Genomic DNA, 11,652 nt, shown 5'->3' with positions numbered 1-11,652 from the left:
GCTTTTGGGTAGGTGGGAGTGGGTATGAGGGGATGGTCACACCTAATGGGTGCAGTGCACACCATCTGGGGAATGGACATGCTTGAATTCTGACTTGGGTGGGGCAAAAACAATATATGTAACCTAAACATTTGTATCCCCATAATGTACTGAAATAAAAGATTTTTTAAAAAAGAAACCCAGGTTTTTCATAGATGAATGTGTTTGATATTCATGGCCTTTGGCAATTTAAAAATGGAGAGGCTGATTACTTAACCCCAAAGCCACATTCATAAATAATGAATACATTATATGGTATATAGACTAATGAAAGAAGCTCAAAAGAAAACAAATTCTACCTGATAGTGATTAGAAAACATTCATTGAGGATGTTAAGACATTATATCCTGACAGATGGGTAACACCTTGATGAATACAAAATAGAGTTAGGAAATATTTTAGGTTAAAAACATTGGCTTGAGCGAAGTTGTGGTAATGAGAAGGTGTGAAACATGCTCAAGATAGCATATAGATTTATTTCATTAGAGCATCACTTCATGGGAATATTGAGGGAAATTTTACGAAGTATTGGTTGAGAAAAATCTACAAAGACACATAGTGGCTTGTGTACTTAATGATATTAATAATTAGAAGCTATCTGGAGAGGCTACATTTAAGCTTGAATGGAATAGAGTGCTGAATCAAATTAGTAGAAATTTATGGTGGGTTCTGGATTGTGAGAGTATGGACATTCATGGTAAATATTTGCAAAGGCTGAAATAGATTATAGAGCAATAGCTACTCTTTTGTACTAATTTGTGCACTGTCTTATTACTTTTCATAATAACTTTACAAGGTAAGAATTAGGATACCCATTTACCAGTTGAGAAAACTGAGGCTTGGTGAGACTGAGTCATTTTTTGCAAATCACACAGCTTTTAAGTAGAGGAGCTCGGATTTGAATATGAACTTATATGGCTCTTTCAGGTTTGAATATTATTCTGGGGGCTGACCCATGAACCTAGAGAGCTACTAAAGACTTCTCAGCAGGGGATTAATGCATACAAAATGGTGTTTAAGAAATAGTAAACTGGTTATAATATGCTGGACCAATTTAAGAGGCCAAGGAACTTAAATCCAGGGGGTATAGTTAGGAGATTATTGTAGTATATTAAATGTGAGATAATAATGTTCTAACTAGTGTGGAAGCGGAATATGAAACTGAATGTAAACTGATTATATTGTGAGAAATGATTGTACACAGAAATAAGGAATGGGAGAGAACATAAAAAGTATTCAAAATGTGGGAATTTGTGGGTTTTCTTTCCTTCCTTTAAAAAGAGATATTAATTTTGTTTTTATAGCCTAGGATTGATTTTGCTATACAGGGTCTCCTCTGGTTCCATAAAAAGCATAAAATTATTTTTTTCTATATGTGAAAAATATGGTCAATCTTAGAGAATGTCCCGTGAGCTGATAAGACGAACGTATATTCAGTGGATTTTGGGTAGAATGTCCTGTACATGTCAATCAGACCTAATTGTTCTAGAGTTTTGTTTAAGTCCATTATTTCTTTATTAATTTTCTGTTTGGAGGATCTATCCTGTGCCATCAGTGGGGTGGTGAAATCTCTGTTGATTATGGAGTTGATATTAATCCATTTGGTTAGATCCAGTAAGGTTTGCTTTATGAAACTGTGTGCACCTAAGTTGGGTGCATATATATTTAAAATTGTTATCTCTTATTGTTGAAGTGTGCCCTTCTCCATTATATAATGACCCTCTTTGTCTTTCACTACTTTTGTTGGTTTAAAAACTAAATCCAGGAGGGAGGATCAAGATGACGGATGAGAAACACCGCCAGACTGAATGTCTCTGCTGAAAAGACAGATTCTAGCAGAAATTAGAAAAAAGAAGCAAGAAGACGAGCATACAGCTGACGAGGACCGGAAGGAGAGGTATCAGAGACCCCAGGAGACTCCACAGGAGGAGACTTCGGAGGAGAACTGGAAGCTGAGACCGCCAGAGCAGCCCGGAGACCAGCGGGAAGGGTAGGTAGATTTGCCGTTCCCCCCCCCTGCATTGGGGACTGCTGGTGGGCTCCCCAGCAGGTGGAGAGACCTGCAGACACCAGCCCAGAGACAGCCACTGCCAGCTAGCGGTGAGCCTGTAGCAGACACGGCACCAGGCTCCCAACTCCCCCAGGCCACCTCCGTGTGCACAGACCTGAGCCGCAGGGCAGGTGCCATATTGCCTCCTTCTCCCCTCCACTGACCCTGCCCGCGGCTGCCCAGAGAGACAATATAGCCACCAGCCGGAGGCTCCTCCAAGGAACGGGACCTTCCCTCTTGGTACCCTACAGCTGACAAAGGGGAACTCAGACTGTGAGCTCCCTACCTGCCAGCCCCCACAGGTGCTACTGGCATGGTGTTCCGAGGAGAACGGTGCTGACTCAGAGGCTGAGAGACACAGACCCAACTTGGGCTCCCTGTGGGTGAATTGGGACCGGAAATCCTCTGCCTGGTGGGGATACAGTTTGAACTCTGGGACCCAGAGGCCGGACCTGCAGACCAGATCCCGTGCACCCAGGTCTAGCATTGCCCGGGGCACAGAAGGGTTAAACATGAACAGCCTACTGAGGTGTGTGTGCCTTCAGAGGCAGAGCATCGTCCAAGAGGGCAACCCTTCCCACAAAGGGAGGCCGTGAGCCCAGCCCAGGTGGCGTTCCTGTGCAGGGAACCTCCCTGAGGCATCACAATCTGGGGAGGCCTGGTGGCATGTGGTCTGGCCTGCTGGCAGAGGCTCAGGAGTAGCTGTGGAGTTGGGGAGGGTGGAAAGAAGCCAGACCTGCTCCAGACTGCGGGTCGCTGACAGCCCCACCCCCACAAGCAGACTTTCTGGCTGAGCGGGGCCATTCCAGCCCCACACTGACAGCTTTTCCTGGAAGCAGAGAACAGAACTTTGACCCCTGCTAACTGCATTGGTGATGCCTGAGGGCAGGCTTACCCAGCCCAGCTCTGCCCAGACTCCTAGACCAGCCCTCACTGAAGGGGAGAAAAGGACACACCTGGAATCCCAGGGCATCACCAACCACCTGAGGCACTAGAGTGCCTTTCTACAGGAACAAGAGCTGACACAAAAACAACAACGTAGCCTATTCATCCAAGCAAGGGCCATCTACTGACAGGGATTACATCCTGCACAGTCTTTTCACGGCACCTACTGACGCATTATACAGGGAGTGGTGGAATCTAACCCACAGACACCACCTAATGGCACAGAAACTAAACAAGGCGTGTGAACACCCAAACAAATACCTCAAGAAAAGAAACAACAACTGATCGACATGGGAAGAAATCAGCGAAGGACCTCAGGAAATATGAAAAACCAAACGGAAAACACACCCCCAAAGAGGAGAACCAGCCCCCTAAAAACGGACACCAACCCAAATCAGGCAACCAAATGACAGAAAAGGAATTTTGTATGTGGATGATAAGAACACTCACCGACCTGCAAGAACAACTCAATAACCAACACAAAGAAACCACAAAAAGCCTCCAGGACCTATAAGAAAAGTTCACTAAAGAAATAGACACAATGAAGAAAAGTTTAACAGAACTCCTGGAAATTAAGAATCAATTCAGGGAACTAAAAAATACAGTGGAAAGTCTCAAGAACAGGATAGATCAAACAGAAGAAAGAAACTCAGAGATGGAAGATAACACCCTCCAACTAAATAAAACCATCACAGATATAGAGCAGAGAAACAAGAGAAAAGAGCAAAGCCTACAAGAGATGTGGGATTATGTGAAGAAACCTAATGTGAGCGTCATAGAGTTACCAGAAGGGGAAGAAGACAACACTCAAGGGTTGGACAAGCTATTTGAAGATATAATAGAGGAAAATTTCCCAGGCTTTGCTCAAATATCGATATACAAGTTCAAGAAGCTCAAAGGACCCCTGGGAGATTCAATGCAAACAGGAAGACGTCACGACATGCAGTCATCAGACTGACCAAAATATCAACTAAGGAGGCCCTTCTAAGAGCTGTAAGATGAAAGAAGCAAGTGACATACAAGGGAAAGCCAATTTGAATAACACCAGACTTTTCTAATGAGACTTTACAAGCAAGGAGAGACTGAGGCCCCATTCTCACTCTTCTGAAACAAAACAATGCCCAGCCTAGAATCTTATTCCCTGCAAAACTAAGCTTCATATATGAAGGAGAAATTAAGACATTCTCAGATAAGCAAAGTCTCAGAGAATTCACCAAGACAAGACCAGACCTACAAGAAGTACTGAAAACAGAGTTACGCACGGAACACCATAATAAAAACTCACAAATATAAAAACAACCCAAACCCAAAGATTAAAGGCCAGAAAATACAATGGCTCAAGAGAAAAATCAAAGCAACAAAATCCAACCCAACAGAATGAACAGTAATCTGCCTTACCTATCAGTTACTTCAATAAATGTGAATGGCTTAAACTCTCCACTCAAGAGACATAGGCTGGCTGAATGGATAAGAAAATACAGGCCAAGTATATGCTGTCTATAGGAAACACATCTAACCTGCAAGGATACATATAGACTAAAAGTAAAAGTGAAGAGATCAGTTTTCCAGGCTAATGGAAGCCAAAAGAAGGCTGGCATGGCAGTTCTAATTTCAGACAATTTAGTTTTTAAACCAACAAAAGTAGTGAAAGACAAAGAGGATCATTATATAATTATGAAGGGCACACTTCAACTAGAAGAGATAACAATTTTAAGTATATATGCACCCATCTTAGCTGCACACAGTTTCATAAAGCAAACCTCACTGGATCTAAGCAAATGGATTAATAGCAACTGCATAATCAACAGAGATTTCAATACCCCAATGATGGCACAGGACAGATCCTCCATACACAAAATTTATAAAGAAATAATGTATTTAAACAAAACCCTGGAACAATTAGCTCTGACTGATATGTACAGGACATTCTTCCCCAAATCCACTGAATATACGTTCTTCTCATCAGGTCTCGGGACATTCTCTAAGATTGACCATATCCTAGGACACAAACTAAATCTCAAGAAATTTAGAAAAATAGAAATCATACCATGTACCTTCTCAGATCACAGTGGAATAAAACTAGAAATCAACCCTAACAGAAACTCACATTTCTGCACAAAAACGTGGAAATTAAACAACCTTCTACTAAATGATTACTTCATAAATGAAATAATTAAGATGGAAATAAAAAAATTCTATGAAGAAAATAACAATGGAGAGACAAGTTATCAAATCTACTGGGACACAGCTAAAGCAGTTCTGAGAGGAAAGTTTATCTCCATAAATGCTTATAACCAAAAGACAAAAAGATCACAAATAGACAATCTAACGAAACGACTCAAAGAGCTGGAAAAAGAAGAACAGACCAACCCCAAACCCAGCAGAAGTAGTGAAATCAACAAGATCAAATCAGAACTAAACGAAATTGAAAACAGGGAAGCTATTCAGGAGATTAATAAAACAAAAAGTTGGTACTTTGAAGAAATAAACAAAGTTGACACACCATTGGCCAAGCTAACAAAAAGCAGAAAAGAGAAATCTCTAATAAGCTCCATCAGGAATAAAAAAGGACATATCACAACTGATCCCAAAGAGATACAAGATATAATTTATGAATACTACAGAAACCTTTATGCACACAAACTGGAAAATGTGGAGGAAATGGACACATTTCTATAAACACACAGACTCCCTAGGCTCAACCAGGAAGAAATAGATTCCCTGAACAGACCAATCTCAACAGCTGAAATAGAAACAGCAATTAAAAATCTCCCTAAAACGAAAAGTCCCAGTCCAGACGGTTTCACACCCGAATTTTACCACACTTACAAAGAAGAACTAGTACCTATCTTGCAGAAACTATTCCACAACATAGGGAAGAACGGAATCCTCCCCGACACCTTTTATGAAGCGAATATTACTCTGATACCAAAACCAGGAAAGGATGCAACAAAAAAAGAAAACTACAGACCAATATCCCTAATGAATATAGATGCAAACATTTTCAACAAAATCTTAGCTAACCGAATCCAGATGCTTATCAAAAAAATAATCCATCAAGACGAAGTGGGCTTCATCCCACAAATGCAGGGATGGTTCAACATATGTAAGTCTATAAATGCAATTCACCACATAAACAGAAGCAAAAACAAAGACCACATGATTCTTTCAATAGATGCAGAAAAAGCTTTTGACAAAATTCAACACCCTTTCATGATACGAACACTTAAGAAAATAGGCATAGAAGGGACATACCTAAAAATGATACAAGCCATATATGACAGACCCATAGCCAACATCATACTGAATGGGGAAAAATTGAAATCATTCCCACTTAGAACCAGAACGAGAAAAGGCAGCCCACTATCTCCACTTCTGTTCAACATCGTGCTGGAATCCTGGCTACAGCTATCAGACAGAAAGTTGGAATTAAAGGTATCCAAATAGGGGCAGAAGAGATCAAACTTTCACTGTTTGCTGATGATATGATATCATATCTAGAAAACCCCAAAGATTCAACCAAGAAACTCCTGGAACTGATCAATGAATTTAGTAAACTCTCAGGATACAAAATCAATACACAGAAATCAGAGGCATTCATAAACTCCAACAACAATCAAATTGAGAACCAAATCAAAAACTCAATTCCCTTCACAATTGCAAAAAAGGAATTAAAGTGCCTAGGAATATACTTAACCAAGCACATAAAAGACCTCTACAGGGAGAACTATGAAACACGGAGGAAGGAAATAGCAGAGGATGTAAACAGATGGAAATCCATATCATGATCGTGAATCGGCAGACTCAACATCATCAAAATGTCTATACTACCCAAACTGATCTACAGATTCAATGCAATATCTACTAAAATCCCATCAGCATTCTTCACAGATATAGAAAAAATAATTTTGTGCTTTGTATGGAACCAAAGAAGACCCAGAATATCTAAAGCAATTCTAGGCAACAAAAATAAATGGGAGGCATTAATATGCCAGATATCAAACTATACTACAAAGCTGTAGTAATTAAAACAATATGGTATTGGCACAAAAATAGGAATATTGACCACTGGAACAGATGTGAGAATCCTGATATAAAACCATCCTCATATAGCCATCTAATCTTTGACAAAGCAGACAAAAACATACGCTGGGGAAAAGAATCCCTTTTCAATAAATGGTGCTGGGATAAATGGATAGCCACTTGCAGAAGGCTAAAGCAGGACCCACACCTTTCACCTCTCACAAAAATCAACTCACACTGGATAACAGACTTAAACCTAAGGTATGAAACTATTATAATTCTAGAGGAAAAAGTTGGAAACACTCTCCTAGACATCGGCCTATGCAAAGATTTTATGAAGAAGTCTCCAAAGGCAATCACAGCAGCAACAAAAATAAATAAATGGGACATGATCAAATTATAAAGCTTCTGCACAGCCAACGAAATAGTCATGAAAGTAAACAGACAACCTACAGTATTGGAGAAAATTTTTGCATCCTATGCATCCGATAAGGGACTGATAACTAGAATATATTTAGAACTCACGAAAATCAGCAAGAAAAAATCAAATAACCCTATTAAAATGTGGGCAAAGGACTTGAACAGAAACTTTTCTAAAGAAGACAGAAGAATGGCCAACCAACATATGAAGAAATGCTCAACATCTCTAATCATCAGGGAAATGCAAATCAAAACCACAATGAGATATCACTTAACTCCAGTGAGAATGGCCTTTATCAAAAAGTCTCTAAACAATAAATGCTGGCATGGATGCGGAGAGAGAGGAACACTCCTACACTGCTGGTGGGACTGCAAACTAGTTCAACCTCTGTGGAAAGCAATTTGGAGATACCTTAAAGCCATCCAAGTGAATCTACCATTTGATCCAGCAATCTCATTGCTGAGCATCTTCCCAAAACATCTAATGACACTCTACAAAAAAGATACCTGCACTCGAATGTTTATAGCAGCACAATTCATAATTGCAAGGCTGTGGAAACAGCCCAAGTGCCCATCAATCCAAGAATGGATTAATAAAATGTGGTATATGTATACCATGTAGTACTGTTCAGCTGTAAGAATCAATGGTGATATAGCACATATTATATTTTCCTGGTTAGAGCTGGAACCCATACTATTAAGTGAAGTTTCTCAAGAATGGAAAAACAAGCACCACGTATACTCACCAGCAAATTGGTATTAACTGAGAAGCACCTAAGTGGTCACATAGGTACTACAGTAATAGGGTATTGGGCTGGTGGGATGGGGGAGGGGGGCCGTTATACACATATGTAATGAGTGAGATGTGCACCATCTGGGGGATGTTCATGCTGGAGACTCAGACTTGTGGGGGAAAGGGGGAATGGGCATTTATTGAAACCTTAAAATCTGTACCCCCATAATATGCTGAAATAAAACAAAAAAATCGAAAGTCACTTTATGAAAGAGACAGCTGCACTCGAATGTTTATAGCAGCACAATTCAGAATTGCAAATCTGTGGAAACAACCCAAGTACCCATCAATTCATGTATGGATTAATAAAATGTTGTATATGTATACCATGGAGTACTGCTCAGCTTAAGAAATAATGATGATATAGCACCTTTTTTATATTCCTGGATAGAGCTCAACCCATTCTACTAAGTGAAGTAACTCAAGAATGGAAAAACAAGCACCACATGTACTCACCAGAAAATTGATATTAACAGATCAACACCTAGGTGTACATATTGGAGTAACAATTATCGGGTGTCAGGCAGGTGGGAGGGGGGAGGAGGCGATGGGTATATACAAACACAATGAGTAAGATGTACAACATTTTGGGGATGGACATGCTTGAAGCTCTGACTCAAGTGGGGAGGGAGTCATGTGCAATATACATAACCTTAACACTTGCACCCCCATAATACGCCAAAATAAAATAAAATAAATTAAAAAAGAGATGTTAAATTTGGTGTAATGTTTTATAATATATTGTTAACAATCTAGTTTCAGTTGAGTGAATCAATAGTAGTATGTGAGTGCCAATCAAGCTAGTGCTGTCTTAGTCTGTACTGATAGATAGAAGGTGTTTACATCAAAAAATGATTAGTAAAGCCAGAAATGTTAACCTTATAAAGATATAGATTTAAAGACCAATGGGAGTCATGAGAGTTGAATTCAACCTCCAGAATGGGAGAAAATATTTGCAAACTATTCATATGATAAAGGGCTAATATCTAGATTCTACAAAGAACTCAAATGAATCAATAAGAAATAACCTCATTAAAAAGTGAGCAAAAGACATGAACAGATGTTTTTCAACAGAAGATAAATATATGGCCAACAAACATGAAAAACTCCTCAATGTCACTAATCATCAGGTAAATGTAAATTAAAACCACAGTGAGATATCACCTTACTCCTGCTAGAATGGCTTTCATTAAAAAGTTCAAAAACCATAGATGTTGGCATGGATACAGAAAGAAAGGAACACTTATACACTGTTGATGGGAATGCAAATTGATATCACCTCTATGGAAAATAGTATGGGGATTCCTCAAAGAACTAAAAGTAGACCTACCATTCGATCCAATAATCCCACTCCTGGGTGTCTTCCCAAAGGAAAAAAAAAGACATTATATAATAAAGACATCTGCACTTGAATGTTTATTTCAGCACAATTCATAATTGCAAACATATGGAATAAACCTAAGCACCCACCAATTTATAAGTGGATTAACAAAATGTGCTATATGCATACCATGGAGTATACTGAGCCATAAGAAAGAATAAATTAATTTGGTATATGCTCACAATGGAATACTACTCAATTCTAAGAAATGGCAGTGAGCTAGCACCGTTTATGCTATCCTGGATTAAGCTTAAGCCCATTATCCAAAGTGAGGCGACACAAGATCAAGAAAATGGGCTCCACATCTACTCACCATCAAATTGGTACTGACTGATTAAAACTATGGTGCTCAAATGGTGGTAGCGCTCACCAGGGTTTAGGGGAGGGTGAGATATACATCTTAGGGTTGTGGCGAGCATTGTGCGGGGGGAGGGAATACCTCTAACCCTTCGTAGGGAGAGGAAAAGATATACAATGTAACCCAAAGGTCAAAAAAAGAAAAAAAAAAAAAACCTTTTATTGGGTGGTGGGCAGATGGGAGGGGGAGAAAGGGAAGGATATATACTTACAAAATGGGTGCGATGTGCACCACCTGGGGGTAGGACATGCTTGATGTTTTGGTAAGGCGGGAGGCAGGGGGAGGAATGGCAGGGGCAATATATGTAACCCTAACAATATTTGTACCCCCATAATATGATACAATTAAGAAAAGAATGAATTAATGTTCTTTGCAGCAATTTGGAAGGAATTGGAGACCACTGTCCTAAGCAAAGTATCATAGTAATGGAAAACAAACACCACATATACTCTCTAATGAATTGGAACTAACTGATAGGGACCCATGTGAACCGAGGGAAGTAAAAATCATTGGAAATTAGGCAGTGGGGAATGGGAGAGGGCAGGATCAAAAACCTACCTAACAGATTCAATGAACACTATTTAGGTGATGGGCATATTTATAACTATGTGTCAAGACATGTAACAAAAGCATTTGTAGTCCCTTAATATTCTGAAATTAAGAAAAATAAATAAAAAATAAAAGGGTGAAAAAATTGATTTTTTGTGCTGCAAACAGTACTACCAAAAGTATGAAGAAACACTCAAAATTAGAGAATATATTTACAAAACATGTTTCATACCAGACTTGTTTCATAATACACTAAGAAATCTTAAAACTTAACAATATAAAGATTAATAACTCAATTTAAACATGGACAAAAAGTTTTTTTTTTATTTTTTTTATTTTTTAATTTTTTCTTATTTTGGCATATTATGGGGGTACACATTTTAAGGTTTCAATAAATGCCCATTTCTCCCCCTCCCCCCAAAAGTCTGAGTCTCCATCATGACCATCCCCCAGATGGTGCACATCTCACTCATATGTATGTATATACCCGCCCCCTGCCCCCCTCCCACCTGCCCAATGCCCTATTACTGTAGTATCTATGTGTAAACTTAGGTGCTACTCAGTTAATACCAGTTTGCTGGAGAATATGTCTGGTGCTTGTTTTTCCATTCTTGGGATACTTCACTTAGTAGTTTGGGTTCCAGCTCCAACCAGAAAAATATAAGATGTGCTATATCACCATTGTTTCTTAGAGCTGAATAGTACTCCATGGTATACGTATACCACATTTTATTAATCCATTCTTAGATTGATGGGCACTTGGGCTGTTTCCACAGCCTTGCAATTATGAATTGTGCTGCTATAAACATTCGAGTGCAGGTGTCTTTTTTGTAGAGTGCCATTGGATGATTTGGGTAGATGCCCAGCAATGGGATTACTGGATCAAATGGTAGATACAGTTGTATCGCTTTAAGGTATCTCCATATTGCTTTCCACAGAGGTTGAACTAGTTTGCAGTCCCACCAGCAGTGTAGGAGTGTTCCTCTCTCTCCGCAACCACGCCAGCATTTATTGTTTGGAGATTTTTTGATAAAGGCCATTCTCACTGGGGTTAAGTGATATCTCATTGTGGTTTTGATTTGCATTTCCCTGAT

Source organism: Microcebus murinus, chromosome X, assembly GCF_040939455.1.
Source record: "Microcebus murinus isolate Inina chromosome X, M.murinus_Inina_mat1.0, whole genome shotgun sequence".
NCBI lineage: Eukaryota > Metazoa > Chordata > Mammalia > Primates > Cheirogaleidae > Microcebus > Microcebus murinus.
Note: the sequence above shows the minus strand (reverse complement) of the source record.